The sequence below is a fragment of the Hyla sarda genome (genome assembly GCF_029499605.1).
Source record: "Hyla sarda isolate aHylSar1 chromosome 2 unlocalized genomic scaffold, aHylSar1.hap1 SUPER_2_unloc_6, whole genome shotgun sequence".
NCBI classification, from domain to species: Eukaryota; Metazoa; Chordata; class Amphibia; order Anura; family Hylidae; genus Hyla; species Hyla sarda.
The window spans coordinates 156,979-165,486 of record NW_026607613.1 but is presented as its reverse complement, the minus strand read 5'-3'; the positions used below and the strand labels follow the sequence as shown (position 1 = coordinate 165,486).

General features: G+C 43.8%; 1 long non-coding RNA gene across 1 annotated transcript; it reads left to right on the top strand.

Moving 5' to 3' along the window:
• Positions 1-2,184: 2,184 nt before the first annotated feature.
• Positions 2,185-7,306, top strand: LOC130298387 (uncharacterized). The gene is made up of 4 exons (XR_008849773.1): positions 2,185-2,242; positions 6,456-6,657; positions 6,758-6,922; positions 7,025-7,306. It is a non-coding gene; the product is annotated as an uncharacterized LOC130298387 (long non-coding RNA).
• The last annotated feature ends 1,202 nt before the right edge of the window (positions 7,307-8,508 follow it).

Sequence of the window (8,508 nt, the reverse complement as noted above, 5' to 3'; positions counted from 1 at the left end):
AGTTAGTTTAGTGGTTAGGTACTACACGTGGAACGCACGGTGTTTAGTGTCAACCCAACAGAAAATCCTCTCCGAGGTGGAGGTCTGTAGGAATATCACCGGTGACCTTGGGAAGATTAGGTCTTTGGAGTATGGCAGTCTTGGTACCAGTAGGGCTTCTCTCCTATGGAGAGGGTTTTCTTTTGATGTGCCCTAGGTACTAGGCCCTTAAGGTGAAGTACCTTATTTTGGCCAGGGATAGTGTATATATCTTAGGGTGAGTATAGGGTCAGTTTCATGAAGGGATAGTGATAGGGTTAGAGGTTGAAAGGGAGAGGAATTTCAATTTAATTTTATCAGGATTGCCATCCTTCTTCCTGGTGGGGGGCTATGCATGTCACCTTAGCCTTTTGTTTTGTTTTCTATGGATGGATTGTAAAGGGCTTGCGGGCAACCAAACTTGGGCCTTGTGGTTTTGGTGTATTGTATTGTTAATATTGCTTTGTTGTAGAATATGTATATATTGTTTTGTATATATTGGTCTGTTTACATTAGGTGGGTAGGGGTGTATTTTAGGTTGGGTGGGGTTTTTTTGGGGGGTGGTGGTGGTGTGTACCCAGGACTGGACTGTTGCAGTGGGTACTATTTTGGGGGTCCGGTATGGGTCAGTTGTGGACAAAAACTGTGACCTATGGACTCTGACCCATGTCCAGAGGGAGTGGTGGGTGATGGGATAGTTTAGTATAGGTTGGTTGTTTTTCTGTGTTATTAAGTTGTTTGTTATGTATATTCTGTATGGTTTTATGTATAATTTTTTTTTTTTATTTTTTTTTTTTATATAATGTCATAATTATTTTGTGAGAAAGGCAGTCGGACCAGTTTTCAGTTATTATAGCATTGTGTTAAGAGTACACTATATTTATGTCTGTGTTTATGTTTATGTTTGTGTCCCAGTCTGGATTAGTTTTTGTTTGTGGGTATATGTATGTGTGTTTGGGGGGGGGGGGGGGGGGTTGGGGGGTAGGGGAAGTTAAAAAACAAAAAAGAAAAAAAAAAAGAAAAAATGTGTGTATGTATATATGTATGTATGTGTGTATGTGTATGTATGTGGATATGTGTATGTATATATATATATATATATATATATATATATATATATATATATATATATATAGTATATAAAAAAAGGAAAAAAAATATAGATGTATAAAAAAATAATATATATTTTGTTATCCAAGTTGGATTATTTTTGTTACGGCAGCTAGCCATATTTTTTTGTCTTGTTATTAGGGGGGGGGGGGGGGGCAGTGTGGTTATGTTTCCTAGTTTGGATATTTTTAGTTTTTGATCCCAGCGAGGAAAGCTTTATTTATGTTCATTAGGTATGTATGTGTGTGTGTGTGTGTGTGTGTGTTGGACTATAGTAGGTAATGATTTATTTATTTATTTATTTTGGTTTATCTGGGCTGGCCGGTTTAAGTTGTTATTTTGAGATGAATAGTTTGTTGTTATGTTCAGTTTTGTTAATTTTGTTACAGTGAAATGAACTTGTTTTGTGTTTTGTACTTTTATAATAAAAAAAGAGTGTCAGCAGAGAGCACTGTGGTCAGACTGGAATGAAATCCAAAAAGAAAATAACTTCCTCTGTAGATTACAGCAGCTGATAAGTATTGGAAGGATTAAGATTTTTAAATAGAAATAATTTACAAATCTGGCAAATTTCCCCAACCTCAAGGTTAGTGTTTAACCACTTAAGGACCTAGGGCGTATGGATACGCTTTGACGTCCTGGTACTTAAGGACCCAGGGCGTATCCATACGCCCGTGGAAATTTCATTCCCCGCCGCACGGCACGGGGACCGGGCCAGGGTGACTGCTGATATCCCCCCCCCCCCATCGGTGATCGGCGCGAATCGCAAGTGAATTCACACTTGCGATTTGCGCCGATTCTGGGTCATACGGGTCTATTGTGACCCGGTGACCCAAAATAGAAGGGAGATCGCGGTTGTCTAAGACACCCACGATCCCCCTGTAGGCATAGGAGTGGGGTGGCAGGGTTGCCACCCCTCCTATCCCTGCTATTGGTCTGCTATTGATCGTCAGAGGGGACGACCAATAGCAGACCGGGGGCGGGGGGGGTTAACTTTCATTTTCCCCGTCTTGTACACCCACAATAGGCGGGGCAGAACGGGGAACCAAAGGGGACCGGGCGCCGACGTCCACTTACCCGTCACGTGCTTCTGAAGAGGATCCTATGGAAGCCGGTAAGTTGATCTGGAGGGCTACAGTCTGAGACTGTGGTCTCTAACTGTAGCCCTCCAGATGTTGCAAAACTACAACTCCCAGCATGCCCAGACAGCTGTTTGGGCATGCTGGAATATGTAGTTTTGCAACAGCTGGAGGGGTGCAGTTTGAGACCACTATACAGTGGTCTCTAAACTATATCCCTCCAGATCTTGCAAAACTACAACTCCTAGTATGCCCACATAGCTGTTTGTTGTCTGGGCATGCTGGGAGTTGTAGTTTTGCAACATCTGGAGGTCCACAGTTTGGAGATCACTGTGCAGTGATCTAAAAACTGTAGCTCTCCAGATGTTGCAAAACTGCAATTCCCAGCATGCCCAGAAAGCAAACAGCTGTCTCGGCATGCTGGGAATTGTAGTTGGGTATCTTCAGCTGTTGCATGCATAACTACATCTCCCAGCATGCCCTTCGGTGATTAGTACATGCTGGGAGTTGTAGTTTTGCAACAGCTGGAGGTTTGCCCCCCATGTGAATGTACTGGAGGGGCAAGCTGTGCATAACTAGCTTGCCCCCTGACTGGTGAGCAGTTAAGGGGTTAAGAAATGTACAGGCAAGGTTTTTTAGCCCCCTCCCCCGCCTGTAAAACTTGCCAGTGGCTACAGTGGTATGTCCCATGGGTAGGGGGGAAGGAGTGCACCAATCAGGGGTTTAATAGTTTCCCGGGCTTTCAGAGGCCCTCCCCTGGGTATTTATAGCTGTGGTGCCTCCCTTCCCCCCTCAATCTGCCCAGGACCCGGAGTTTTGCCCTCCCTCCCTCCCTTTTTGTATCTTTGTTTATTGTAAGTCACAGCTTGGCGGTAAGAAGACGGTGAAAGCGGGGTCAACCCGGGGTAGACCTCCACACAGGACAGTGTGGCAGCACCTCTCGGGTTGGTAAGAAGCCAATCGGTGTCTTTGTTACAGTTAAATTGTTATTTATATAAGTAATTTTATAAATAAAGCTGTGGCCGATTCCCACCCACGGAAAAGTTAAATTGTTGTTGTGTCAGTTATTATTTAATTAATTATTGTAATAAGGGGGAGGGGTAGTTATAGCCTGCTAGGAGCTAATTGGGTCTCAACAGTCAGGGTACATTCACACGGACAGGTTTACAGTAAATTTCCTACTTCAAACTTTTCGCCGCAGCGCAAACTCCTAGCGGGAAATTCACTGTAACACGCCAGTGTGAATGTACCCTAAAAACACTACACTACACTAACACATAATAAAGGGTAAAAATCTGCATATACACCCCCTTACACTGTCCCCCCCCCAATAAAAATTTTTAAAACGTCTTGTACGGCAGGGTTTCCAAAATGGAGCCTCCAGCTGTTGCAAAACAACAGCTCCCAGCATTTCTGGACAGCCACTGACTGTCCAGGCATGCTGGGAGTTTAGCAAAAGCTGGAGGCACCCTGTTTGGGAATCACTGGCGTAGAATACCCCTATGTCCACCCCTGTGCAATCCCTAATTCAGTCCTCAAATGCGCATGGCGCTCTCTCACTTTGGAGCCCTGTCGTATTTCAAGGAAACAGTTTAGGGCCACATATGGGGTATCTCCGTACTCGGGAGAAATTGCACTACAAATTTTGGGGGTCTTTTTTTCCTTTTACTGCTTGTGAAAAGGAAAAGTTGGGGGCTACACCAGCCTGTTAGTGTAAAAAAATTAAAAATGTTTACACTAACATGCTGGAGTTGCCCCATACTTTTTATTTCCACAAGCAGTAAAAGGAAAATAAGACCCCCAAAATTTTTAACGCAATTTCTCCTGAGTACGGAAATACCCCAGATGTGAGCGTAAAATGCTCTGCGGGCTCACAACAAGGCTCAGGAATGAGAGCGCACCATGTACATTTGAGGCCTAAATTGGTGATTTGCACAGGGGTGGCTGATTGTACAGCGGTTCTGACAAACGCAAAAAAAATAAAAAAATACCCACATGTGACCCCATTTTGGAAACTACACCCCTCACCGAACGTGACAAGGGGTATAATGAGCCTGAACACCCCACAGGTGTTTGATGAATTTTCATTAAAGTTGGATGGGAAAATGAAAAAAAAAAAAAAAATTTCACTAAAATGCTGGTGTTACCCTAAATTTTTCATTTTCACAAAGGAAAATAGGAAAAAAGCTTCCCCCAAATTTGTAACCCCATCTCTTCTGAGTAAGAACATACCCCATATGTGAATTTAAAGTGCTCTGCGGGCGAACTACAATGCTCCGAAGAGAAGTAGCGCCATTGTGATTTTGTTGAGAAAATTTGTCCGGAATTGAAGGCCACATGTGTTTACAAAGCCCCCATAGTGCCAGAACAATGGACCCCCGACACATGTGACCCCATTTTGGAAACTACACCCCTCACGTAATGTAATAAGGGGTACATTGAGAATTTACGCCCCACAGGTGTCTGACAGATTTTTGGAACAGTGGTCCGTAAAAATGAAAAATTAAATTTTTAATTTGCACAGCCCACTGTTCCAAAGAGCTGTGGGGTGTAAATACTCACTGCACCCCTTATTAAATTCTGTGAGGGGTGTAGTTTACAAAATGGGGTCACATGTGGGGGGGTCCACTGTTCTGGCACCACGGGGGGCTTTGTAAACGCCAATGGCCCTGACCATTCCAAACTAATTCTCTTTTCAAAAGCTCAATGGCGCTCCTCCTCTTCTGAGCATTGTAGTTCGCCAGAACTTTCACAGAAAGAAAGCCGTTCACTGCGGCATCTTGGTCATTAGATCGGTCAGAATGGTCCCAACCGGAGTGGTTGTGGAGCAAAACTATGCAGCTAGGAAAAAACCACCAGTAAGTGCCCGCTGCATTCACCAGTACAGAAAGCCATATATGCCAGCGGAAAGCCGCCACATAAATGCTGCACATGCTGTATGCCGCAACTATGCAAATATATCTAGCACAGCCTGCAGCCTGTTCACACCTATTGTGAAAACATTCATTTCAGCTGGGATTACACTTGGCGTGTTTGTCATAAAAAACACCATGCTCGCTGCGGGCACATGTTAGGTTGGAATCAATAGGGTAATATGAAACACCAGACACTAATGGGGGTTTCTTCATCCTTTTATGGTGTTTTTAGGCTATCAAATCTGTGGGATGCCGAGAGCATGTTTTTTTTTTTGGGGGGGGTATTTTCTCACAATTTTTTCAGTCAAATGATGAAAGAATCACATGACTTGTAATGAGAAAAGCCAGAGGGGGAAAAAAACACCAAAGAAAAAACACTTCCCATAATAATAATAATAATAATAATGATGATGATGATGATGATGATGATAATATTAATACACATTGGGACAGATGTATGAAAACCTGTGCAGAGGTCAAGTGGACCAGTTGCCCATAGCAACCAATCAGATCGCTTCTTTCACTTTTCAGAGGCCTTTTTAAAAATGAAAGAAACTACCTGATTGGTTGCTATGGGCAACTGGTCCACTTTCCCTCTTCCCTGGTTTTGATAAATCTCTAAGACCCCCCCCCCCCCCCCCCCCCAGTGCTTTTAGCAAAAATAATACAAAGATAGCTGAGAAAAGAAATGAGGGGGAAGATTTTGATGTTTGTTTGTTTTTTGCAAAAAAAAAACAAAACATCAAACAAGAATTGTGTTTGTTCCTAGGCTTAGGCTGTGATTAAAAACAACATATAAATGGTGTTTTTCAAAGCCCACATTGCTTTATTTTTGGTGCTTTTTCCCCCCTTTCGACAGACGTCTGTCCAGCTATTGCAAAGCTACAACTCCCAGCATGCCCTGACAGCCTAAGGCTGAGAGTTGTAGTTTTGCAACAGGCAAAGGGGATCGGTGTTGCAGTATGTCAATCTAGGGCCATGGTGTCTGATCTTGAACTGGCAGCAGGAGCCACGACCACTTTAAATCAATGGCTGCTGGGACGTCTGACTAGTGACATCCTTCGCTCCAGACCGCAACGTCAGGGACGTCATTCGTCAGACGTCCCGGCGACCAGCGCTGCTCATTGAGCCTACCGGAGTAGCATTGATCTATGTAAGAAACCTATGGGCCCAGGCTGTAGGGGCCACCAAATGATATTACATATACAGAATGTCTGGTTAGGAGAAACAAATATAACGCACCCACAGGGAGTGGCGCCATTTTAATAAAATTTGTCAAAAACCTTAGATAACAGACATACAGAATATATTAGAAAGCTTTTTTTATTTTCAGCCAATCAGAGAGCAGCACTACTGAAATAGAACTCCCAGGAGGTAACAGCGTGTCACACATGTGATGTCATAACCATTGTCCACCAAAGAGCAGCACTGAGCAGAAATAACACTGCTCCTGTTCATTCTCCATCAGTGAGGGGCCGGTGCTGGACACTGTGTAGGGACGCGGGAATGCAAAGTCATACACATGACTGTGACTGGTAAGTGTTACATTGTTGTGTCCAAAAGATCTTTAGTGCAGTTCCATGTGTATTTCTATGATAAACATGTAAATAATTTATCTTTTTTTTCTTATCTTAGATGCACTATCTCCAGGACATGGAGTAGCATTTCCGGACCTACAGCAAGACGTTGGATGAAGGCATAGCCCCAGAAATAACACTGGTCCTGTTCATCAGTGAGGGGCCGGTGCTGGACACTGTGTAGGGACACGGGAATGCAAAGTCATGCACATGACTGTGACTGGTAAGTGTTACATTGTTTTGTCCAAAAGGTCTTTAGTGCAGTTCCATGTGTATTTCTATGATAAACATGTAAATAATCTATCTTTTTTGTCCCCTATCTTAGATGCACTATTTCCAGGACATGGAGTAGCATTTCGGGACCTACAGCAAGACGTTGGATGAAGGCACAGGCCTAGGAATCATGCACATACACAGAAACATTTGCCCAAATTATAGAGGTAACCTCCTTTAGTATGCCCAGAGGAAGGGCCATACAGTAGCCATGGATTCCCTACAGGTTTCCTCCCCTCTGGAGGTTTTTCCTGTCCTGAGTATTAGTTACTGTACGCTCTTTGTGAGTGATGGGAGGTTACAAAAAGTCCCCTACACAAACATTTTAATAAATAATAAATAAAGTTCCCCTCTATTTAAACTGTTCTTTGACTTGTTCGACTCATTTATTTATTTCTGTGTGTGAAAATAGAGTTAGCAAAACATGGATGACCAAAGCTGCTCTCCTGCACGATCTGCATAATGCGGTGCGGAGAGAGGTAACTGGTGCTGGGTGGTGCAGTTTATGAGGCAAACGTAGAACACCCAGCAAGTTCCATGCACAAGCCTTTTTCTGATGAATGGGACTCATGCAGGGAACTTGCTAGGGGTCATACGGTTGCAAAGGAGCAACTTTTGGGTACATGAACTGTCCCTTAAAGGGGTACTCCGCCTCTAGATATCTTATCCCCTATGTAAAGGATAGGGGATAAGATGTCTGATCAAGGGGATCCTGCTGCTGGGACCCCAGCAATCTCCATGCAGCAACCAAAATTCTAAATAGTATGTTTAGATCACTGGTTCCTGTGGTGGGATTCGTGACATCATGTCACACCTTCTTGTGACATCACACCACCTCCCATAGACATAAATGGAAAGGGCGTGGCGTGAGGTCACGACCCGCACCACGAGAACCCAGAGTTCTAAATATATTATTTGGAACGCCGGGTGCTGCATGGAGATCACGGGGGTCCCAGTGATCAGTCATCTTTTGTCCTATCCTTAAGGTAGGGGATAAGATATCTAGGGGCGGAGTACCACTTTAAAGAATTAGAGAGTGTAGGCATGCCTTACAAGCAGGTAGAAAAAGAACAGCTGGGAGAAATGACAGGACATGAAGCAATGTTTGGCTGGGACCGATTTTGGGTGTGTTCTGGCCAATTAAAGGAGAACTATGGCAAAAATTAACTTATCCCCTATCCATGGGTTATGGGATAAGTAGCTGATCGTGGGGGGTCCCCCTGCAATACCTGGGATGAGACCCGTCGCTCAGTGAGAAGTGCTCGCTGCAGACGTCAAATCTCAATTTCCCTGGACCCCCTTCCTTCATGTCCACCACAGACGCCCCCAGACTGCTGTCTCTTACAGAGTTTTATGCCCAGAAATGGTTGGCTACTCACTTTGTCAGTAGATTCTCCTCCTAAATATGAAGACAATCGGGGAAATGTACCTGTGGAGAGGAAATGTTGTCCAGTTGCTCTTAGCAACCAATCAGATCACTTCTTTTATTTTTCAGAGGTCTTCTCAAGAATGAAAGAAGCAATCTGATTGGTTGCT